Source organism: Hyla sarda, chromosome 6, assembly GCF_029499605.1.
Source record: "Hyla sarda isolate aHylSar1 chromosome 6, aHylSar1.hap1, whole genome shotgun sequence".
Classification (NCBI taxonomy): domain Eukaryota; kingdom Metazoa; phylum Chordata; class Amphibia; order Anura; family Hylidae; genus Hyla; species Hyla sarda.
Genome location: NC_079194.1, coordinates 189,876,020 through 189,902,718, shown reverse-complemented (window position 1 = coordinate 189,902,718; position 26,699 = coordinate 189,876,020).

Sequence of the window (26,699 nt, the reverse complement as noted above, 5' to 3'; positions counted from 1 at the left end):
AACCCAGATTTGACCCGAACTTTAGGATTTTTCCAGCTCGACAGGCACTCAAGCTTCTACCGGTTTGGCTCGTGCAAGCCTGTTAATAGCATGAAAAACCTGAAAGCATGGTTTTTCGGTGAATGGAAGAAGCAGGGCGGGCAGGGGATGATGAAACGATATAGGGAAAGCAGCAGATCACATGATAACACAGGTCTATCATGATTTGCTGCTTACTGTGTCAATCAGAACAAAGGCCAACAGGATACAGCAAGGGACACAGATAAAAGGGTAGTGACATCACCCACAATGCTCAGATCGCTGGAACTTCTGAACAGAGGAGATGGTGAAAGAGAGAGAGGAAGGGGGCCCAAGCATTGGGACAGTTAGTGGTTAGAAAGCTAGAGACTGAGATACAGATTAGAAAGAGAGAAGAAATAAGGGCAGTTAGTGATTAGAAAGAGAGAGATAAAGATTAGAAAGAGAGATCCTGTGTGTGTGTGTGTGTGTGTGTGTGTGTGTGATTCAATCCCCATACAAGAATCAAAACACCAAAACAGCATTTAAGGGGACACTGCTTTTAAAGGGCTCATCTTTTTCTACCACAAATCCAAAGCCTTTTTCAAGGCTCATACCTGCATATACCTGAATTAAATAGTGTTCCTGAACAAGCTCCAGTGAGGGGCATTGATCTGTGCCACCCACTCACAAAGCATATTCAAGTGGCAACTATATATGCCTATAGGGCCTGTGAAGACAGTAGTGATTTGTGACTCTAGTGTAGCTTCTTCAGGAACACTATTAGCCATTGATCTCTGACACCCACCCACAAAGTGTATTCAACTTGCACCTATAGGGCCAATCAACACAGTAGTGAATGTAATAGATTTCCACAAACACCTTCAGTATGCATTGTGCTGTCATCTCTGCCACGCAAAAACGTGTTGAAGTTACACGCATCTAGCCTGTAGTGTTATACGGTTCTGGTGCATTTAATATTCCTCTGCAAACGCCTTCAATACTCATTGTGCTGTCATCCCTGCCACGTAAAAAGCATGATGAAATTACACAATCTAGCCTGTAGTGTTAATACAATTCTGGTATATTTAAAATTTTTCCGCAAACACCTTCAGTACTTATTTTTCTGTGATCTCTGCCACGCAAAAAGCATTAAAAGCGTTAAAACTTAGATTTTACAAGTAGGTTGGTGATAATTCACCCAAAAAGGATAAAAGTTTTAAAAAAAGACATGTCGGGAATCAGGTGGAATCAGTGGTCGAGCCCAGCACAAGCAGGACTGGTGGTGGTAGGCATGGTGGGGATACTGTAATGCGTTGAGGTATGCTGAATGGGAGCAAGGAACCCAAGAAGTCCATTCAGACATGAGTGGTTTGGAGGATGAAGAGATGATGTGGTGTTGGAAAGGACGTAGAAACCACCTGGGCATAAGCTGACCTGTTCAGAGCAGGAGGCAGTGTCAGCAAGGAAGAACGTAGCCGAGGTAGGGGAAGAAAATATGTGAAACGTAACAGGCGTAGGGCTGCTGGTCTGATCAACTCAGGTGATGGCAATGCTGCTGCATGTTCAGGTACTATTAAAAAACCATACATAGGAGGGACACAGTCAGGTGGTGCAGTCTCTGTCTGATATTCTGATGTGTGAAACTCTTTTTTTATACCTTACCTGATGCAGAGAACGTGGCAATATTTAATCTCTGCAAACAGAAAGTAAGTCGTGTCCAGGGTCCAAATGTAGGAACTACATCTCTACATAGGCATATGACTATCCTTCATATAAGATAGGACCAGGGACTATTGATAGTATTCAGTTTATTGAGCAGACTAGATGGGCCAAATGGTTATTATCTGCTGACACGTTCTATCAGCGTCACCGCAAGGCTGCGTGGGGCAGTCGAGACGCCCCACAACATACTGAAAACACTGCTGCTGCTACTGATGATAATTCAGATCCCTCTCAAATGTCTAACAGCCAAGCCTCTTCCACAGGCAGCACATTTTTGGTATTTTCCTCATCAATGTCATGCCCTCCTCCTCCCTGATCCTGTCAGTTATCCATTGGGCAATATGTGCCCTCCAGACAACACTATTCTCCCAGTCACCTTGTTGTAGTGCACCTCAATTTGTACCTGGTCAAGTTGTTGGTGATGCAAGCCCTCCCATATCATCTTGGTGATTCCACAGCCTACAAGCAACTAATAGGATGTGGCCAGCCCAGGTGGCGCATACCTTGTTGCCATTATTTTGCAAAGAAAGCCGTCCCCACTTTGCACATGTAGCGGAGAGGGTGGGCCACTCCATGAACTTGTCTGTGTGCAGAACAGTGCATGCCATGGTTTATACGCGAAAGCTACAGCTACGTGTAATACATGTCTAAAAAAAAAAAGCTTTGCTCCATTGATTTGGTCTCAGTGTGATTCCTAAGCCAGGCCTGGGCCACCTGGCTTGGGCAAAATTCTAATTTATTGCATTTGCTTTTGCAAATGCCCTGCAGCCAGCCAAGATTGCTACCAAATTGAAATAGATTTTTTGGCAAACCTGCTTCTTCCAGCCAGGCCTGGGCCGCCTTGTTGGCTGGGGCAAAGTTTATATTCATTTTAAAAGTTTCTCAACCTACTGTTGTACGCAGGCTACTACAACTACCTCGAGTAAACCACTGTGACATGCTGAAGGTTGCTATTGAAACCTACCTCCCTCCATCCAGGCCTGGGTCACCTGGCTGGCCAAATTTGAATTAATTTTAATGGTTTCTCAACTTGCTGCTGTACGTTGACTAATAACTTCCTCCAGTAAGTAAAAAAGGAGAAAAAAAAAACAGAGGCACTGCCTGGTACCATTACCCAAATGAATAGAATTAATAAAAAATCCACTTGCCTGGTGATGTTGGGCTTAAAGCCCATCATCTATGCTCGCATGTCCTATAGGCGTACTGTGGCTGCCACTGACCTGAAACCGACATCTGTTGGTCCAATAGAAAGAAAAATCGATCGCCTAGGCGTAAAGAAAAAGGGTCTATAGGGGCGCACACGGCAGTGGTCCCGGGGATTAATCGCGGACACCATGTAAAACAAATAAAGGGATTTTATTGTACAAATGGACGACACGTTTTGTGCGTTTCAGACCCCTTTGTCAAGTCTATGAATAGATGATAGACTTGGCAAAAGGAGCTGGAACTTCTAAAATGTTTTTTGTCCATTTTCAAAATAAAATCCCTTTGTCATATCTGTCCTGGTCTGTGTTCACATACAGCTATTGGATTTGATGTGTGTGAACAGTTTTATGTTCTCTGGTAAGGGGATAGTTAATGTCTCTGGCTTTTCCAGCCTCAGTCTCTGTTAGCCAATAGCCTTTTAGGGTGTGTCTATTTAACCCCTTAAGGACTCAGGGTTTTTCAGTTTTTGCACTTTCGTTTTTTCCTCCTTACCTTTTAAAAATCATAACCCTTTCAATTTCCTAAAAATCCATATTATGCCTTATTTTTTGCATCACCAATTCTACTCTGCAGTGACATTAGTAATTTTACCCAAAAATTCACGGCGAAACGGAAAAAAAAATCATTGTGCGACAAAATCGAGGAAAAACGCAATTTTGTAACTTTTGGGGGCTTCCGTTTCTACGCAGTGCATATTTCGGTAAAAATGACACCTTATCATTATTCTGTAGGTCCATACGGTTAAAATGATACCCTACTTATATAGGTTTGATTTTGTCGTACTTCTGGAAAAAATCATAACTACATGCAGGAAAATTTATATGTTTAAAAATGTCATCTTCTGACCCCTATAACTTTTTTTTTTTTTTTCACGTACAGGGCGGTATGAGGACTCATTTTTTGCACTGTGATCTGAAGTTTTTATCGGTACAATTTTTGTTTTGATCGGACTTTTTTAACACTTTTTATTTATTTTGTAATGGTATAAAAAGTGACCAAAAAGACGCTTTTTTGGACATTGGAATTTTTTGCGCGTACGCCATTGACCGTGCAGCTTAATTAATGATATATTTTTATAGTTCAGACATTTACGCACACGGCGATACCACATATGTTTATTTTTATTTTATTTACACAGTTTTATTTTTTTATGAAAAAAGGGGGTTATTCAAACTTTTATTAGGAAAGGGGTTAAATGACCTTTATTAACACTTTTTTTTTACTTTTTTTCCCAGTGTTATAGGTCCTATAGGGACCTATAACACTGCATACACTGATCTTTTACACAGATCACAGGCATGTATCAACACACCTGTGATCTGTGTTATCGGCGCTTGACTGCTCCTGCCTGGATCTCAGGCACGGAGCAGTCATTCGTCGATCGGACACCGAGGAGGCAGGTAAGGGCCCTCCCGGTGTCCTGTAAGCTGTTCGGGATGCCGCGATTTCCCCGCGGTGGTCCCGAACAGCCCGACTGACTAGCCGGGATAGTTTCACTTTCACTTTAGAAGCGGCGGTCAGCTTTGACCGCCGCTTCTAAAGGGTTAATACCGCACATTGCCGCGATCGGCGATGTGTGGTATTAGCCGCGGGTCCCGGCCATTGATGAGCGCCAGGACCGACGCGATGTGATGCGAACCTGCTTCATATAGCGGGAGCCGGCGCAGGACGTAAATATACGTCCTGCGTCGTTAAGGGGTAAAATCAGCCCTGTCTAGCCTCTGGGCTGGTGATACTTCATTTTAACTTCATTTCATCCTGACTTTCTAACATGCTGGCTATGCTGCTAATGGAGGCTTGATGAAACACTCTTTCATTGAGCTTTTAATCTACTATCTCTGTTTTAGCATGCACTTAGCATTTTCTGGTTTTAGCCATGTTAGGAGGCATGCTCTTAGTGGATTTTTAGCTGTGTTTGTTTAGTTGGTTTTATGATTTGTTTATCCTTTCTGCTATGTGTCAGTTCACACTGTGTTTTCTCTTGTATCCATTTAAGTGGAGTTCTGTGTTTTATATTTCTATTTTCCTACTGGGCCAGCATCCTGGCTTGGTTTGGATTTATTATTAACGGCTACTCTTATAGTGGAGTGGAGTGTCCAGTTTGTGTGTCCAGTGTGAACAGTGTCCTGGCATCTGGCATCCCTGTTTCTGCTTCATGGGACTCCTTGTTTTCTGGAGGTGCTCTGAAGGGATTGCGATTATTCCTGTCTTGTGTTCAGTGTGAACAGTGTTCTATAGATACATTCTGTGTATCTGGCATTCCTATTACCTGTCCATGAGGACTTCGTGTCTACTGGAGGTTTTGCATAGGGAATGCCAATATTCCTGATTCTGGAGGACTATGCTATATTACTGTATGTTCCTAAAGTCTGATGACTTATCCGTTTTCCTGTCTGGTGTTTTGAACTCTATTTTTATTAGTTTTGATTTCAGATCTTTGGAGTTCTGTACATGATTACTGATCTATATTGTCCTCTGTTCATGACCATGGATCTATAGTGTCCTCTCTTCCATAATAAATTTTTATTAAAGATTTACCAAACAATGGTCAATATACATGAACATATCAAGAGGTATCATAGAAATAAGGATGGAGAGGCATATATCAATACACAGCCAGGAAGGCAAAACAATGCAGTAAGAGCATACGTATAAGGTCTCGGTGGTTGTCATAGGGCTTACAGTGTGAGAGCAACAAAGAAGCCTCTCAGCAGAGGGGAATAAACATGAAAACCAATTCAGGCGATCTACGTAAAACAATCCTACAAATATGGAGGAACTAGGGAATGCACTTTCTATGTCACGGTGAACAGACTAGCATAGGAGAAAAAGCACAGAAAGAGGAGAGGAGAGAGAGAGGAGAAGGGAGAAAGAGAGGACTAGTAGATGGAGTAAGTAGGGGAGTAGAAGAAGAGTAGATGGAATAGTACTGGACATACCTCTCAGGACGGCAGGCGTCAGCAGGCCCCCCAGGGGGAAGGATTCGAAAATGACACATGGCGGTTAACACGCTCGAGAAGCAAATGAATGGGTTAATGAGTATGTTACGGTGAGAGGTGTAGAGATCTGAATTCAGGAGAGGAATTAAAGGTGGTCCAAGGCTCCCAGATCAAATGGTGTTTCACAAATTGACGTTTGGAGTCAGCCCTAAGTTCCTCCATGCGGTGGATATGTGAGAGTTCTTGAGCCCATGAGGAGCGCGGTATTACCGACCTGGCTGCCAGAAGCATGAATCTAATTAGACGGGCGTTCCATTTCGGGACCGATGGGGGTAAGATGGAGAGGAGCAGAGGGGCCGGGGTCAATGTAAGGCGTATTGTGGTCCGTTTATGTATCACGTCAATGACACTATTCAGAAAGAGCGTCAATAGGGGGCATTGTACCCAGATATGCGACATCGTGCCACCACTATAGTGTCCTCTCTTCATGTCCGCTGTTTGTGTAATCCGTGCTGCTCACTGATCTGTGTCCTCTGAACTTAATTTGTTTTTATGGAGTTGTATGTTTCTGGTTTGTTACCAACTATTTGTTAGTATGTGTTTTTATTAGGCCCCTGCATTTTAGTTCAGGGAGGGACTGATGCCCAGTTGTCGATCCACTGGTTAGGGTGGATGGGCAAGTAGGAAGGGAGAGTGGTATTAGGGTCAGTTTAGGGCTCAATCTCCCTGTCCCCTGGTCAATCCCTGACACCCTTATTTGTTTTATACAGTGTCTGCACCCAGGCGATCCATTTTAACTTCTTCCAGTAAACCACTATGACATGTTCTTCTGACAGTCTTAGCCAGGTATACACATGCACAACCCATGCATGTCAGCATCACCAGTCCAGGAACCATATAATTGAATTTTAATTTATTAAAATACAAAATTAAAAAACTTAATTGAAACATGTTTTTAATTTATTTTAAAAATCACCACCTTCCTGCAACTACCAGTCTGCTATCTCCTCCTGTGCGCTATTGACATAACTCCACAATCTCATGCTGTATACTAGTAACATCAGATAGCCACCACCTTCTGTACTCTGGATACTAGTAACACCAATCCACCATCACCCTACTTCCAGCCAGGCCTACATGTACAGAATGGATCATTTTTGGCATGCTAAGAAAAAGCCACTGCGTCTTCCCAAGTATCTGTGGGCATATTGGCACCGGCAGGCATCTACCGACAACTAGGGATACTTTATGCCATTTTATTTTGGTGTGAATAAGACAAAAAAATGGGCGAGCTGTAATATTTACCATGGGTTACTGCATGCCACCATAACTGAGCCTTAAACACACTTTAAAACCACTTGAATACATTCCTAACAGTGTTAAACAGGGGTTTAGAGCTGTTAGGCAGTGTTATAAACATGTTTAGGGGCTTATTTTATTGCAGGATCGAGTCGAACCGAGCTAAACCAAATTTGTGATTTCCGAAAAGTTCAGCGAGTCTGGCGAACCAAACTATTTAAAAGTTTTTTTTTTTTTTTTTATTCTTTTTTTTTTTTTTTTAAATAGTTTTTATTCAAAGTTTTTTCCAAAATACAATAAAACCACAAAAGGAAAACACCTGGGTACTTTCAATAAAAGATATCACAGCTTTTTCTTGTTACATCATACTTTTACAGAAGTGCCCTAACATCCAAACTGTAACAAACCATGGCGACAAGCATGTTAAAAAATATTTTGTCTTGTCTTCTATGCTAGTCTCCTGTTGGTTTACCCTTACCGCTTGTATGCTCTGTGCTGACCATTTCTTCTATTAAGTGAAATTAGTTGTGAGTGTCTTATGTTAAGCATATATGCAATCAGGACAAACGGGAACTTTCTAGGCATCCTTACTGTGTTACCCATGCTTATACGGTTAAGGTCCTAGGTTTCTCTGTGAAGTTTAGTATTCGGTACAGTATTGAGATGCAGTCCAATTACTCCATCTCCTAGTGTAGCTTTAAAATCTCCCTGATCCCGTGGCTATTATTTTTTCATAGGAATGAGTCAGGTTTATCTTATTAACTAACGCCTCCCTGTTTGGAACTATATCCGTCTTCCAATTGCTCACTAAGAGTATTTTAGCCAGTATACATATTATGCAGTATAAATCTCTTCTATCACTTGGTATCTCATTTATATTTATAAACAATAAAACCGCGTGGGGGCTCCAAGGGACATTCATCCCCAATAAGTTCCTCAGAAGCGCTTTACACATTTCCCAGTAAGATTGTATCCTCGGACATGACCATAATATGTGAATAAGCGTGCCTTTAGCTCCGCAGCCTCTCCAACAAAGATGTGTTACCCCTGGGTACATCCTAGCTAGGCGGTCCGGGGTGAAATACCACCTTAGTACGGTTTTAAAAACCGACTCTACGTGTGAAGAGCATTGGAGCGCTTTATGAGTATGTTTAAATGCATTCTGCCATTCTCCAGGAGAAAATGTGCATCCCAGATCTTTTTCCCAAAGCCGCAGAGGGTAAGATTTTACAAATGTTGTGGCTGTAGAAAAATGATTATAATATATTTTTATCCCTTTTGGAGGTTTAGATAAGTAACGGATGGCTGTTCCATCCGTTATCGCCCGACTAGGATGTAGCTGTTGTAAAAAATGGCGATCTTGCAAGTATTTGTAAAAATCCTTTTTTGATAGGTCATAAGACATTTGAAGGTGCTGGAAGGTTAGTAGTTCCGCGTGTTCATACAACTGATGAACATGCGTTATGCCCTGCTGTTGCCATCCCTTAAGGTCCAAGCCTTGTATTGATGCTTGTACTAATGTAAGAGGGAGATCTCTTTTGGTAACCTGCACATTAAGTTGAGAGCTGGAAACGTATGTCATCCAAGCATGAAAGGATGCTTTAACTAGCGGGTTATGGAAGGTCGGGGTGGGGACATTCCAGTAAGGCAAGTGAAGGAGATCACAGACCTCAAAAGGAGCTACTGACACATTTTCGATATCCACCCATGGAGTACTCTCTCCGCCACACCACCAATGCCGCAACATCGAAACCAAAGTAGCTATGTAATAACTCTTCATGTCTGGTGAACCCAATCCGCCAATATTTTTTGTTTTAGTGAGCAGTTTTGGGGAAAGACGTGGACGCTTCCCCGCCCATATATAGGCGGACAATATTTTTTGTGATTGTGTGAAAAAAGAGGGGGGGAGAGAAATGGGTAAGGTTCTAAAAAGGTAAAGAAAGCTGGGAAGAAGAAACATTTTAAAAGAGGCGATTCTACCCACCCATGACGTTTCTAAGTGTGTCATCATCTCAGCTTCTTGCTTTATTGTTGTCAAGAGTGGGAGGTAGTTTAAAGCATAGAGTGAGTTATGTGGGTATGTGAGATGTATTCCTAGGTATTGTATTGATGAGGAGCACCAATCAAATGTGTGAACCATTTTCAAAGAGTTTGTCATGGAGATGGGCATGTTAATTGGCAATGCTTGGGTTTTCGCTTCGTTCAAATGATAGTAGGAAAGGGTACCATATGATTTTATAGTGTCCATGACCGCTGGAAGGGACTTCTCCGGGTGTGTTAAGGATAACATAACATCATCCGCGTAAAGCGAGATGATATGCGATCTGCCTCCCACCCGCACCCCTTTCATCTCCTCATGAAGTCTGAGTACCTGGGCCAGCGGTTCCATAGACAATACATAAATCAACGGCGATAGTGGACATCCCTGACGGGATCCATTTGTGATTAAAAATGGGTCCGATAAGGACCCGTTGGCCAACACCCTAGCGGATGGGCATGAGTATAGAGAGGAGAGCGCTGAATATACCTGACCAGCGAATCCCATCTGCTTTAGTACCGAGAAGGCGTACGACCACCGTAGGCGGTCAAACGCCTTCTCGGCATCCAATGCTAGTATCAGTGCTTGTTCTTTAGAGTGCTCTAAATGCGCCAAAATATTAAGTAGTCGCCGGGTATTATCAGATGCTTGGCGGCCAGCCACAAAGCCTGATTGATCCGAATTTACTAGGGAAGGGAGAACTACAGATATACGAGAGGCGATCACCTTAGCATATATTTTGACATCTTGATTTAACAGTGAAATCGAACGAAAATTTTGTGGACGATCAGGTGTTTTGCCCGGTTTCGGCAGTGCAGTGATTGTAGCTTGTAAGTTTTCTACAGGAAAAGTGCCCGACTCCATAGCCTCTTGACAAAAAGCTGCCAGGTGTGGGGCTAGTTCATTTTGGAACTTTTTGTAGTAGGAGTTTATAAATCCGTCCGGACCGGGGGCCTTGTCAAGTGGTAACATATTAATGACTTTCTGTACTTCTCCCGGACTGATCCTCTCATTCAACCCTGAAAGTTGTGTCGCTGTGAGGGAGGGGAGTTTAAGCCCTGACAAGAAAGCATTAGTAAGGGAGGATAGATCTTGAGGGGAGGCTACAGAGTCTCGTAAATTATATAGTTGGGCATAAAAGGTCCGAAAACCATTAGCGATATCAGTGGGGGTGTAAAGTTTAGAATTTGTGATTGGGTGTAGTAGAAAAGGTATGCGTGCCTTTATGTGTCTTGCTTTCAACCTATGAGCAAGTAGTTTGCCTGCTTTATTGTTTTGTGCGTAGTAAGCAGCTTGTAATTTACGGTGGGATTTTTCATATTTATATAGTAAGAGGCTACGGAGACCTCTCCTGCAGGATGCCACCTCCTCGGCTAGCAGCCGGGAAGGGTTAGCTTGGTTCGCTCTTTCAGCCGTGCGTAACTTAGTAAGCACTGCTTCCAATCGTTCCTCCCTCTGTTTTTTCAATTGAGATCCATATTTAATGCAATATCCCCTGATAACTGCTTTGTGGCAGTTCCATAAAGTTATGGGATCAGTAACAGTACCGCAGTTATATGTAAAATAATCTGTAATGTCTTGTTGTAACTTTTCCGCATATTGCGGGAGGGACCACAAAAAAGGATTGCTACGCCATGTGTACGTTGGAGGGGAGGAGGCTCCATCCTCTATCTGCATTGTCACTGCTGCGTGATCAGACCACTTAATAGTCTCTATAGTAGAACTCTTAAGCGCTTGTAAAAGGGATCTATCAATCAAAAACATATCTATCCGGGAGTATGTGTTATGTACCCTTGACAGAAAAGTGTAACTTCTTTCGTTCGCATGTTGGATGCGCCACACATCATATAAATCAGCCTCACAAAGAAGAGAGGATAAAGTAAAAGAAGGAAAGCGGGTAGAAGCAGAGGAGTCTAGAGATGGATCAGAGAGGGAATTAAAGTCACCACATAGAACCGTAGATCCCCATTGTGAATCTTGTAGAAGTTTCAACAGTTTCCTTAAGAAACAGGCTTGACCCTTATTTGGGGCATATAGGGACACTATAGTCAACGGAGTGGCATTGATGGTGCAACGGAGAATCACGTACCTCCCATTGGGATCCAGCACTGTATTTTTCAGGGTGAATGCAACCGTGTTTCTAATCGCGATGAGGACTCCTCTGGCTTTTGTGCTATGGTGGGAATGAAAAAATTGTGAGAAGGCAGAATGCTTTAAACGGAAGGCATCAGTAGCTAATATATGTGTCTCTTGGACACACAACACATCACAGTTCATTGTTTGAGCTTCTTTCCACAAATATGATCTTTTTTGAGGTGCATTTAACCCGTTTGCATTTAAGCTAGCAATTGTAATTACCATATTGATATAATAATATACCTTATAATTGTCAGTAGCAATTTATAAACAAAGGTTTGGCAGCCCGCACCTCCCAGCCAGCGTGCGACTGCCCTTGGATAATGGTCGGCATCTTGAGAGACATTTGTTATGTTATCGGCCAACATAAAACAGAACCAAACTAACACATAACAAAACCGAACAAACAGACAGATAAGGAGTAGTACACATATGCGTGTATCACTCCACATTAAGTTGGGGTCAGAGTCCACTCTGAAGCTGGGCATTCAGGCCGTAGTGCCAGAGCCCGCGGTCCAGTCCAGGAAATAATTCACAGCCCTATCAGGCAGTCGACCAGTCCGACACGATAGTAGGTGGCTTTGATGTTTTAGCACGTTCTTTGGGGTTTTGAAGTGGGACTTTCCAGGAGCGTAGCAAATCTTCCCCATCCGAGACGGTTTTAATCACGTGGATTTTATTGTCCCTCTTGATCAAAAGACGTATCGGGAATCCCCATCTATATAGGATTTTTTCTGCTCTCAGCGCTGAAGTGATTGGATGTAAGTCCCGGCGCGCCTGTAAAGTTGCAGCAGATAAGTCCATGTAGAGAGATATTTTATGGTACGGTGCTGGCAGTCTGTTATTTTTTCACGCTACTTCCATCAGGCGTTCCTTGATATGAAAGAAGTGGATACGCGCTAATATATCTCTAGGGACAGAGTCGTCCAAGTGTTTTGGGCGGGGGATTCTGTGTGCTCTATCCACAATTAGTTCTTGTGCAGTACATTCCGGCAGGGTTGCTTGAATTAGTGTTTTAACATGGTCCTGTATGTCAGCTGGAGTTACTGTTTCTGGGACCCCCCTTATCTTGACATTATTGCGTCGACTGCGATCCTCCAAATCCGCCACCTTTGCCTTGAGAGCCACTATGTCTTCTTCTGCTTCATAGTGTTTATCAATAAGTTCATTGTGTGAGGAAGCAAATTCTCCAAACTTAGTTTCCACGTGGTCGATTCTCTGTCCCAATTCATTTACTGTGTTCTGTAAAGGCCGCAGCATCTGCTGCATTTCTTGTATGAATGTAGTACGCAGTAGAATTAACATGTCTTTCATTGCTGAGTCAGTGAGAGCCTTGTCAGTAACTGGCATCTCAGCTAGTGGGTCAGAGTCTTGCTTCTTTTCCCCAAAGAATGGGCTCTGCAAACTCACCTCCTTAGTGGAAGCAGGATTTGATGGGGAAAGGGTAGGTGGGGTAGACCCAGATAAGGAAGAGCCCTCGGATATGTCGTGTCTTCTCCCCGGTGAGGAGCTGGCGCTGTGTATTGATGTGCGCTGTGCTGGGGATCCGGATAATGGCCGCAGCTCCCCCACATCTTCTGCTGTTTCATCCGGAGGGTGACAGCTGCTTAACGCTGGATCAGATGATGATCTTCGGTGCCGCGAGTTCAGCGGCGGCGTCCCGTGTCCCGTCTGTGGCGAGGACCGCCGCTCTGCAGGTATATCTGCGCAGGCTGTGGCTGCGCCATCTTGAAGGTAGGCCGTGCGCGGTATAAAGCTGAATTTAGTCAGCGCACCTCGGCGGTTCGACTTCCTCCTTGTGACCGGCATGGTCCAGAGAGGTTCCGATACTGGCTGGCAGGTAATTGGGCTGTGTAATGCTTGTGATTAGTCGCTGGTTCGGGCTGAAGCACGGAGCTCCTTCAACACACAACCATCCGCCTCAGCAGCCAGGCCACGCCCCCCCACTATTTAAAAGTTTGATCAACTCTAATTCTGGGTTATGTTGACACCGTTCTAAAGCCAAAGGAAGCTATGGCCTCTTTTGGTCCTAAAGATGCCAAAAGAATATGTGTAATAAATAATGTACAAAAACCATTGTAAATGTGTGTATTTTTAAAAAATCGCTAAGGATAAATTAATGACCATGCATGCATGTAAAATTGCCTACTAGGACAAGTCTTCAGCAATCACTTATATTGTAAGTTGCAATAAACATGATCAATAACAAGTGAAAAAAAAAAAAGATTTCGATAACTCCCAAATTGTGCGTATAGCCTACTAACAAATTATCAGTAACAAATGAAAGCAGGTCTTCATCTCAAAATTAAAAAAAATATATAAAAAGTGATTAGAAAGTCACATGTACTCAAAGTGGTATTGATAAAAACTACAGATCATGGTGCAAAAAATGAGCACTCATACAGTCCCATATAGGGAAAAATGTGAAGGATAGGTGGTCAAAATAGAGTCCTTTTAAACATTCTAAGTTTGTCAAAAAAGTTTGAGTTTTTTTTAAAGCAGTACAATAATAGAAAGGTTGTAAAAATGGGTATCATTTTAATCGTATTGACCCACAGAATAAAAAAAAAAACTTAAGTTTTACCATAAAGTGTACAGCGTGAAACAAGACCTTCCAGAATTTGCAAAAATTAGGTTTTCTTTTCAATTACCACACAAATAATATTTTTGGGTTGTGCCATACATTTCATGGAACAATTAGTTCCACAAAAACGAGCTCTCATATGGGTCTGGGGATGGAATTATAAAAGAGTTATGATGCTTATGATGGAAAACGGTCACCCATTCACCCACACTAAACTCAATACATTGGGTTATAGTGCGGGTGAATAGGATACCGATGCAGGCTCTCTGACTAATATACATACCTGCAGTCTGTCACCCGGTACCTCTAAAGATCCTCTTCTTTCTGCGCTGAATTGCGGGCTGGAGGCGGGCCCACCGGCTGGATTTGAATATTTATTGGTGCCGATCACGTGAGCGCTCAGTAGACACTCAGCAATCTGCAGATTGTATACACTGTTCAAAGCTGAGCTTTGGCTCAGTGTTGACCAGTATTCACGGTGCTCTGCTGCTTTAGCCTGCAGAGCCTGGCCAGAACCTCAGAGCATTGATCAGATTTCGAGGAGGCAGGTAAGAGCCCTTCCACTATCCACTCAGCTGATCGGGACCCGTGAATGTGCCGTGGATGTCCTGATCAGCTCCGCTGAGCTACCAGCATCTAGCTTACCAGAATTTAGACGCCATGATCAACTCTGATCGCCGGCCCAATCAGGGATGTCCGGCATTAACAGTGGGTCCTGGCTGCCAATAGCAACCCGGACCCACCGGGTATGAAGCTTGCTCAGCCTGTGAGCATGCTTCAAACCCTCGTAATGGCACCAGGGTTTACAGGTACGCCCTTGATCCTTAAAGGGGTACTCCGCCCCTAGACATCTTATCCCCTATCCAAAGGATAGTGGATAAGATGTCAGATCGCCGGGGTCCCGCTGCTGGGGACCCGGGGATCGCTGCTGCAGCACCACGCTATCATTACTGCGCAGAGCGAGATCGCTCTGCACATAATGATGGGAAATACCGGGGCCGGAGCATCGTTACGTCGCGGCTCCGCCCCTCGTGACGTCACGGCATGCCCCCGTCAATACAAGTCTATGGTAGGGGGCGTGGCGGTTGTCACGCCACCTGCCATAGACTTGCATTAAGGGGACGGGCCGTAATGTCATGAGGGGCGGAGCCATGATGTCACGCTGCTCCGGACCCTATATCGCCTGTCATTACGCTTAGAGCGAACTCGCTCTGTGCAGTAATGATGGCGAGGTGCCGCAGTGGTGATCCCCGGGGTCCCCAGCAGCGGGACCGTGGCTATCTAACATCTTATCCCCTATCCTTTGGATAGGGGATAAGATGCCAGGGGCGGAGTACCCCTTTAAGTACCAAGATGCAAGGGCGTACCTGTACTCCCTTTGTCTTTTACGTGTTAAGGGGTTAAAGGGATAGTGACCAACTTTTTACTCATTCAATCAAAAACTGTAACTTTGCAGCTTTGTGCAAAAGTGACTGTATTTTCTTGGATTAGCATAAAAGTGTTTAGTAAAATTTCACATTGATGCAAATTACAAAAGTGCCTATATTTCTTATTCTTGCATTAAACGCCAAAAGATAAATAATATTAAAAAAATGTTGCTTGGGTTCACAAAGGGATCAATAAGGTTAGCAACACCACTCTGCCATGTGTTATAAACATTTATTGCACTCCACGGACTACTACCTCCAGCTAGCTGGCAATGCAACACTTTTCTTCCTTGTGGGTACCACATCTGAAGAAAGAAAAAACTTTTCCTATTATTTTTCATATCATAAAATCTATACCCAAATAGATATGTTTCTGGCCATTAAAAATTTGATATTTGGGGTCATGTGACCTTGGTTTCACAAACATTCCAGCATTCCTTTTATATTTGGAGACACAACAAATTTGTGATGTCCAGTATCTGTAATTATGTATAATTATAATCACTGTTTTCTAGAAGAGCACTTACAAGAACATTTTCCTTCCAACATCTTCTCCACCCCTTATTGATGTATCCTATGAGATGGTCATAATAAGTGTCCATGTATGTCAACTTCATAAAGCAAACTGTCAAGTTACATAAAAAACAGATTTAAGGAAACTTACAACCTTATAGAGAAAACTTGTGGCCTACATCAAGTCCATCAAACGAACTCTGTCACATCCAAATATAATCTTTTTTGTGATACTTGTTTGGCATTCTGGAAGCATTTTCCTTTTTTTATTTAATAAACAAACTAAGGGACTATCACTCTCTTATACCTCTACAACACTGAAGAAAATTAATAGGTATTAAACAACTATGATCAAGAGTAAAAAATGCTTTTGTTCAAATTTTGTTTTAATATTTGTAGTCTCTGGGTTCAGTTCCAAGAGTTGCCCAGGAGTAAATCAGGCAAATGTCTTTAGTTAGACTTGACGGTAAGGTGGCAAGGTGAAAGAACAAACAATATTAAATAGCTCACCGTCATTTAATTGACTTCAGTATGGCAGCCCCATGTTAAAGGGGTTATCCAGGAAGAACTTTTTTCAACTGGCTCCAGAAAGTTAAACAGATTTGTAAATTACTTCTATTAAAAAATCTTAATCCTTTCAGTACTTATGAGCTTCTGAAGTTAAGGTTGTTCTTTTCTGTCTAAGTCCTCTCTGATTACACGTGTCTCGGGAACCGCCCAGTTTAGAAGAGGTTTGCTATGGGGATTTGCTTCTAAACTGGGTGGTTCCCAAGACACGTGTCATCAGAGAGCACTTAGACAGAAAAGAACAACCTTAACTACAGAAGCTCATAAGTAAGGAAAGGATTAAGAATTTTTAATAATAGTAATTTACAAATCTGTTTAACTTTCTGGAGCCAGTTAAAATATATAAAAAAAAGTTTTTTCTTGGATAACCCCTTTAAGTAAACAGATGTCCATTCATCCAGATGTTGAATGTCAGAAAGTAAGAATGTCTCTCTTCTGCAAGGATTAGCTCTAATCTCTACAAGTCAATGTAATACACACCCAAACCCGAAATAAAAAATATCTGATCGGTTAAAAAGGTTTCTCCTCCATTTAAAATTAACCATGTGGGCTCCTAATACAGTCACAGTACTTTTTTATTACAATTTTTAAAGCCCTGATTCATTTCTGCACAATGCTTGACAAGAGCTCTTAAATCTTTCTTTTAACTTTAACTTTCTCACAAATTAGTCTGGGTGTATCCCCATAACAAAAAAGGATGCCAACATACACCTTGTTATACTGGCAGCTGTGTACTGAGTGGGTGTACTGAATGGCTATGCTATCAGTACAACGCGTTATACATCAGGATCCCTGCTTTAAAGGATGCTAGCATATTTCTACGATGTACTTTGTTAACACAGTGGGACCCCTACACTTACTAAGGTAGAAGCATTCCCAAGACATTTCATACTTAACTTTTCCCTAAGAATTTTTTTTTATTTTCTCAATTTCCTCAAATATATGAAATTAACCAATAGTTTCTGATACAATTTATGCCAATTAGTAGGATAAAGTAAAGACTATTGTAACTATGTTAAACCATATTTACCTTTTTACAAAGTTTCGAGTGTGACGTTGCACACATTTGTTACATATTTGTGTGCTTTTGCGTTGCATAAAATTTGAACTTTTTAAGTCAGAAAACCAGCATACACTCTATAATTGTTATTATATGGTAATTAGTTGTTTACAAAAATGAATACTTCTTTATTTTTTTTTGCACATTATCATTAGCATAAGGATAAATGGCTTCTAAAAATATTCAGTATTCTCCAGGCAATCTACAACATGTTTGTGACATAATTCCTATGATATACCATCCCCATATACCATAGCTTTGGTGTCAATATTCACAAGTAAGTGACAATGAGGTATAAATCCACATAGATATTTTACGTCCACAATATGTGTCTTTAGTATTACTCCAGTCAAGCATAAAACAGATCTGAAGACAAGAAAAATGCACGGCTTAATTTCCCTAAGGTGCCTCCACTAGGCATCCAGTAAAAGTAATTGTATTTGGAGAAAACACAAAGTCAATCTTAGTCGCGTAGAATTCTTCTCTTGAATTTCTTAAATAAGTTTCTATTTCATGGGGAACATTTACTGGAGACAAATATAAATGTTTTACTGACAAAAATATCTTACTATAACTTTTTCAATATTTTTGGTCCCTTAGACTAGGCAAGAGTCATTTGTTTTCTGTTTAACAGGTTATTCTTTTCTGTAGAATTTATAATATAAAATGTACTGTGCATACTGTGCGCTAGAATCAATTCTCCTAGTTTGAGATTCACAGAGAATCAGAGTGATTCCCACTCTTTAGAATCAGTGGAAAAAGGATTCACTCACCCAATATTCTGTTATCAGTGGATAGGCGGTTAGTTTACCCAGACTGGTAAAATTGAATAATTTACTAATACATATGTACCTAAAAGTAAAATAAATAAATTGTACTTATGTTTAGAGAAAAAGTCCATATTTCAAGTCCAGTCTGAGAAGCACGGGAACTCTCACCTTTCTTTTTGTTCGCTGCCCAGAAGAAGATGTGGGTAACCATGTGTTACTATACACCAAATTTATTCATATTGGGTTGTTTGTTGTGTCATATTGCTGTTATTAATTGTAAAACATGGCTGTCCTTTACAAATAATTTAATGCTTCATTATTGCATTCCCTTATTTGTTATTTTTTTCATATTTCAAAATAACATGTTTATAAACAGCTTGTGAGGTAAACATGCTTATCTACATATTATGTACTTTCATAGTATTGTATAAAACAATAACGGAAACCAAATTTTTACTTCTATTACTAAATGTAATGGTACTGTAATGTTTGCAAAATTCTTTTTTTCTTACTTTTATAAATCTTGATTTTGTATAATTGCTTTCAAAACAAAAAGTTGTTGAAAGCAATTATACCTGAAAATAAGTAGAGCATTCAAAAGAAAGAGTAGAGTGAGTCCCAACACCCTAACAGGAAAAGGAAAAAATAAGTGTTTCCACGTGACCATTCCAGTTGACAAAATATCAAAGTACAAAGAGATAAGAGCAAAAATTGTGAGTGGAATATGATTCCAGTTGACAAAATATCAAAGTACAAAGAGATAAGAGCAAAAATTGTGAGTGGAATATGCAAGAGAGAAAATAAATCTCTGAAGACCAATGGCATGTTTTGTATGGTCACAATAGCATTACACAAGAACTTAACACATACTCTGGATGGGTACAATGGTGTTATATAAGAGCATAAAGAGAAATTAGAGAAAAACATGTGTGAGAGAAGAGGAGTTCTGGGCAAATAGATGCCTACTAGAAAGTTTTTAAAAATCTAATATTTAGCAGAAAAATAAGAGAAAATGTAACAGATGTTACAAATGTTACAGAGCGGGATTGTGACATCATCCCGTTCCATATCGTGCAGCCCCGGCTGGAATCAACAGCCAGGGCCCACAGCTAATAGCCTGCAGCTGCGATTGGCACTGTGAGGCTATTAACTCTTTAAATCCTGCACCCAAAGCTGATTGCGGGACCTAAAGCTGGCAACTCAATGGTTGCTATGGGTGATCAAGACCACCGCGGGGCAACCCCGCAGTCCCTATCACCTTAACTGATAGCTGGAGGGTCCCTAACTTCCTCTGTGAGTCAGATCTTTGTGTTGCTCTAGCCTGCTTACAGACCGCAGATAACACTGATCAATGCGGTGTAACAGCACAGCATTGATCAGTGATAGGAATCAAACTACAAATCTATGTAAAAAACTGTACAAATGTGCAAAATAAATGTTTGAATCACTCCCCTTTCCTCATTTTATAAAATATATATATATATATATATATATATATAAGAATATAAGAATAGATAAACATATGTGGTATTTCCCCGTGCGTAAATGCCTGAATTATTAAAATATAATGTTACTTAAGCCACTCGGTAAATGGTGTAAAAATAAAAAAATTATCACAGTCCATAATTTTTGGTCACTTCATATAGCAGAAAAAAATCCATAAAAAGTGATCAAAAGGTCAATTTAAAAAAAAAAATGGTACAGTTAAAAACTACAGATCACAGCGCAATAAATGAGCCCCATATAGCCAAGGGTAAGAAGGGAACAATTTTAAGCCTACTAATTTTCTTAGAAAAAGTTCCATATTTTTTTTCACAAGCAAAATAGAACAAAACCTATATAAATTTGGTATATTTGTAATCAAATGGACCTACAGAATAAAGATAATAGCCCTCATTTACTATTGCAAACCCGACATGTTTTGTTGGGTTGTGTGCCAGATTCTGTCTCATTGCACCAGATTCTGTCGCATTGCGCCAGAAATTCTTTATGTGCCAGATTTTGCGCCAGAATTTGCACCAGAAGTAAAAAAAAAAACCCGACTAACTCTCCATTTTGCTGAGAAAACCCGGAAAAGAGGCATGGCTGATGGGAAAAGGAGCGTGGTCTGTGAAAAGGGGCGTGTTCCCGACATTTTCACAAAAACCAAACATATTCACTAAGGTTTCAACATAAAATGTGGTGGATTTGAGCTGAGGAAAACCAGACAGATCAGAGCAGGTGTAAAAAAAAAAAAGCAAAGTGTAGGGAAAGTGGAACATGTAGGGAAACCTTAGTAAATACTGTGGAAAATAAATTGTAGGGAATTAAAACCCACAAAGAAACCTACACTCCACTCTTAGTAAATAAGGGCCAATGTGTCATTTTTTACAGAAAAGTGCACTACTAGAAACGCAACCCCCTAAAATTTGCATAATGGCAATTTTTTTTCCAATTTCCCCTCCACAAATAATTACATTTTTGGCTTCACAATACATTTTGTAATAAAATGAGTGATGTTATTACAAAGTACAATACGTCCTGCAAACAACAAGCCCTATAGATGAAAAATGTATGAAAAATTGGAAGAGTAATGGATTTTAAAAGACGAGGAGGAAACATTAAAAAGCAAAAGCTGAAAAAAACGCTACATCTTTAAGGGGTTAATTGATGCAAGACAAAACTTCTGTTGTGATCACAAACCAGTGTTTGTTAGTTGTTTATCAAATAGGCATTGTTGTCTCAACAAACATTGCATAGATCAATAGTACAAGCAAATATAATAAACTTTGAAATGTATCTTATTAAACAAAAATGTTTCTTCCTCCTGTTATCAAGATTCTTCCCTCTTGCGGCAATTAGTAGCTATATATAAAGAGTCAATGGGCGAGATTTATCAAAACCTGTGTTGAAGAAAAGTTAACTAGTTGGCCTTAGTAGCCAATCAGACGAATTATACTAAGGGAAATGGGTCAACTTTTCCTCTGTACAGGTTTTGACAAATCTCCCCCAGATGAGTTTGTTGGCTCTGACATGAATGCACAGAGTAGGCTATATACTGAGCCATGAGGAGCAGAAAAGATTTGTCAAATGACCTGTGTAACAAGGTAATGGAACTTTATAAAAATTAAAAAGGATATAAAAAGATACCCAAAGTCTTGAAAATGCCAGTCAGTACTGTTCAATCACTTATTAAGAAGTGAAGAATTCAGGAATCTTTTAATACCAAGTCATGGTCAGGTAGACCAAGAAAGATTTAAGCCACAACTTCCAGAATAATTATTTGGGATACAAAACCCACAGGTATTCTCAGGGGAAATACAGGCTGTTCTTGAAAAATGTATACAGCATTCTTTTCAGAAAATACTGACAGACAATTTGCATTCTTCTTCATGAAAGCTGCGCATAGCATACTCTTGGACTTTTTTAGCATGACTATGACCCTAAGCTGAAGGCCAAGTTGACCCTCCAGTGGTTACAACAAAATATAAAGTTTCTTTAGTTACCATCAAAGTCTCCTAGCCTTACTATCTTTGAGTCACTCTTGGAAGATCCTTAAACTCCATGCAAGATGACCAAAGGACCTGAAGGCATTTTGCCAAGCTATATACATTCACAGAATTTGAGGCCTCACTATAGCTAAAGACTATACACTGTCATTGATACTAATGGAGGCAATATACAGAATTAAGGACTAAAGGTAATTTCATTTTATTTATTTTAATTCTCAATGTTTTATTTTATATTTTGTTTTATTTTATGGTTTTGCCATTCTAAACTATAGTTAAATATAAATCCTATGAGAAATAAGAGTGTGTTTTGCCAATTCTTACATGGCAGCTTATTGTGTTTTGCCAATTCTTACATGGTAGCTTATTTTGAAAAAATCACATAAAAAGACAGGTATGCTTTAAGCCATTGGATACTGCACTGATAAAATTGTGTTCCTGGTAAGAGCATGCTAGTTAGCAGTTAGGAGATTAAGCAACAATTCCAACATAACATAATTGTTTAATGGTTTCATTGTTTACATGACTGTCAATTAGATGGACCCATGTGGATGTTCTCCTGGCATTTCATTGTCAAGAAACAGTTCTGGCATCTGAAGACACTTCTGAGAGCTATAGAGGACAGCCAAAAATCCCATTAGTCAACATGGTGATGCTGGACCGTCTACTGTCTGTTAATGAAGACTGAATGTAATGCAGTGTTTAACAATTATAAAATAAAGGATTGGAAGGGGGATAAAACAAACATTTATGTTTCCTTTGGTTAGAATATATCAAATCCTATAACCAGCCCCTTAATGTAATTTCAATTTTATTTATTCTATTAAAGATACATTTATTGTACATTCAGAGCTTATTACAGGGTATTTGTGACATCTCCAACATGAATATATTATTGAAACAAAGAAATGTGTAGTTGTAGCTAAAATATGTGTTCTAGCACAGGAAATAACCAATACTCTAAAAGGGCACAACAGGCTTGTGATCTGTGCATAACACCAACCTTCTTTCCACAGCACATGATGTGGCCATTCAGCTTTACTTTTGTTGATTGCAAATACAACATTTTCCCATAAGAATAATAATGGTTTTAGGAATAAATAGACTATCCAGTACACAGAACCAGAATTGTTTTTTTTTCCCCCACAGATTATACTCCCTTAATGAACAGAACCATTATTGTGGTGCATTTATTCATCTTCAATTTTCAGACAATAGCCTATACATAAAGACTTGGTTTTAAATTGTTTTTTTATATGCATTGATTGCGCAGCCGAGCATCCCTGAAGCCAGCCAGGGACCAAACGCAGCGGTACCCAGCCGCCGATCGCTCCTATTGGTCCGTCAGTACTGACAGGCCAATGGAAGTGATATCTGTGGGGTCTCCTCCTTCCCCCTCTCCTCCGTTGCTTCACACAGTGAATTGATCGGAGGACCCCCGTAGGAGGAGGAGGAGGCCAGCTGCAGCACTCAGGATCGGAGCTGAGCTCTGATCCTGAGTTAACCCCATTAGACCCATCTATTGAGGTTCCGGAGAGAGGGAGCTCCCTCTGTTCCGGATCGGCACTCTGCAAAGTGAAAGCAGAGCACAGATGGTTGTCAAGGCAACCAGAGGCCTGACAATGACCTTCGTTATTTTGGATACGGAAGCTGATCAGCCCCCCAAAACGTGACCAAAAAAGTCCTCACATAATTGTGTTGGTAAAAAAATTAAGTAATTTTTTTGCAAATATAGTTTATATGGCATAAATGTAATAAAATATAGAAAAAGAATAACAATTCGGTATTGCCATAATCATATCAACCTGCTGAGTAAATTTAACAAGTCATTCATTCATTCATTTATAAAAAAAAAAAATGATCAGTGTCACATGTACCCCAGAAGGGTACCAAAGAAAGCGTCAAGTTGTCTCCCAAAAATATTTTTGCACCCCAAGGCCTCTACAACTTTATATGATGCCAGCAAACTATCCTAAACTAAAAGGATGCCCCAAAATCCACACAGCACGCCTTCACGTCTGAGGCATGTGTGCGAGACACGTAGCGCACAAAGGTCACATATGGGATATTTCTAAATACGTCAGAATTCAGGAAATAAATCTTGAGTTGCATTTCTCTGCCAACACCTGCCGTGTTAGAGAAAAAATGATCAAAATGGAAAATCTGCAAAAAAAATGAATTTTTTAAATTCTGCCTCCACTTGGCTATTATCTAAACGCCTAAAGGGTTAAGACACTTTTTTAATGTCATTCTGACTACTTTAAGGTGTGTAGTTTTTTTTTTTTTTAAATGGGGTGATTTATGGGGGTATTTAACACACAGGCCCCTCAATTCCACTTCAACACTGGTCCCTGAAAAATCTAATTGTCAAATTTTCTTGAAAATCTGGAAAATTGTGGCAAAACTTATTAACCTTCCAACATTATAAAAAAGTTAAAGAATGTTCATCAAATGATGGGAACATAAAGTAAACAAATTGTAGATGTCAGTTAATAATTAATTTAGTGCCCCATGACTATTTGTCGTACAAGCATTAAATGTAAAATGTAGAAAAATGGTTATTTCTCATTTTGTTTACAAAATTTTTCCTTTTTTCACAAAAAACGCTGAATATATCAATTCAAATTTACCACTAATGTAAAGTACAATATGTCACGAAAAACTATTCTAAGAATAACTTTCATAAGTAAAAGTGTTCCAAAGTTATTACCAAATAAGGGGACACATGATAGATTTTAAAAATTTGCCTTGGTCATTAAAGTCAAAACAGATTACAGGGGTATTCCAGGCAAAACCTTTATATATATATATATATATATATATATATATATATATATATATATATATATATATATATATATCTTTTTTTTATATATCAACTGGCTCCAAAAAGTTAAACAGATTTGTAAATTACTTCTATTAAAAAATCTTAATCGTTCCAATAGTTATTAGCTTCTGAAGTTTTCTAACTGCTCAATGACGATGTCACATCCCGGGAACTGTGCATGATGGGAGAATATCCCCATAGGAACTGCACAGCTCCCGGGACGTGAGTCATCAGAGAGCAGTTAGACAGAAAACAGCAACTCAACTTCAGAAGCTAATAACTATTGGAAGGATTAAGATTTTTTAATAGAAGTAGTTTATAAATCTGTTCAACTTTCCGGAGCCAGTTGATATATAAAAAAAATGTTTTGGCCTGGAATACCCCTTTAAGGAGTAAAAGGTTTAAGCATGTCTCCACTTAAAAACTCCTTTTCATTGCTCACCTTTTTCAGAATTATACAACAAACAATATATAAACATTTCACTTAGATCTGTCAAAAGGGTGAGAAAGATAACAAATCTGTCTCACATACATGTAAGGATTCATTTAGTCATACAACATAAAAATGACATACAAAACAAGTACATAAATGTTAGTCTACTCAAGTGAGACATGAAGAAGATGAAGCATTGCTTACTGTCTAATGGTACATTACAAACTATTTTCCACTATAATACCAATCAAAAGTTTAAGTCATGTATAAAAAGTACATAATATATGAAAAAGAAAGATAACTGGGTCTACCTAGACATTCTTGTGAGCTCACCACTCGACCCCTTGTCCACTGTATTACAACTGTATTGTTACAATAGAAGCATAGGGGGAGATTTATCAAAACCTGTCCAGAGGAAAAGTTGCTGAGTTGCCCATAGCAACCAATCAGATCGCCTCTTTCATTTTTCACAGGCCTTTTCAGAAGTGAAAGAAGTGATCTGATTGGTTGCTATGGGCAACTCATGACTTTTCCCCTGAACAGGTTTTGATAAATCTCCCCCTAATACTGTGTACCATAAGTGTATGTCTGCAGTAGAGTACTACTGAGGATTGCATTACCTGGACTATTTCAGTAGAGCTATAATAATTGGTAAGAAATAGTTTCTATTTGTTGAAAAACCTAAATTGCTAAATAGATGATTTTTTTTTACTGCATTTCCTTTAATTTTTTTATTGTATTTTAGAAAGACCTACTAGCATATTTAGTGTTGGGCGCGAATATTTGCATTTCCAATTTTTATCGCAAATTCGCAAATATTGCGAAGATATTCGCTATATATTCGAAATTACAAATATTAACTTTTTTTCAACATATGCGCAAATGTGAATATTCGCATATTCCTTCTTTTCAATTAGAATGATGGGCCTATTAGAATGATGCAAATACACTTGTCAGAGATTATCAACAACATCCCTATCTATCAATAATAAAGTTGCCCACCCCCTCACTGTTTTCTTCCCCGAAAACATGAATATGCGAATATTCGCATAGGCGAATATTACGAATACGTGAAATTTGCGAATATAAGATGAATATTTGTCTAGTTGAGTGCGTATATTTTTCAATTTTTTTACAGTAATACCTACCTGTACGGTTGCAGCAGAAAAAGGCGTACTCTCTTTCTCTCTCTGAACTGGCCCTGCCTGCACTATGGTTGCTTGCAGTCTTTGAATGGTGAGTGCTACCTGTAATGATCTCAATTGGCAGACTATGAAACAACTTTTAAACCCTCCGTGCCTACCTGACTGTAGTGATGCGGGCTTGAGGTAAATGGATTTCCCCTGTGCTGATCTGTATTGTCAGTAACACTGATTAGTGACCACACAGTGTCTGCTCTCTCTCTAGCCAGAATGAATGCAGGCTTGAAGTGAATGAATTCACCACTGTAAAGATCTGTATTGTCAGTAACGGTGATTAGTGCACACACACAGCTCGCTCAGCAAAACAGGAAATACCTGTCTTCGGCAATGCCTGCCGAATATATAGGGCTGTGAAATCACAGGGCTGGCTGGCTGCTGATAGACTGCATGCCGATATGTGATTCAGGGTGATCCCACCTACCCACCTTGCCAGACTTCTTTGCCCCATGTCCTCACATGTGTAGCCGCCATTTTAGCCCCCCGGCCCG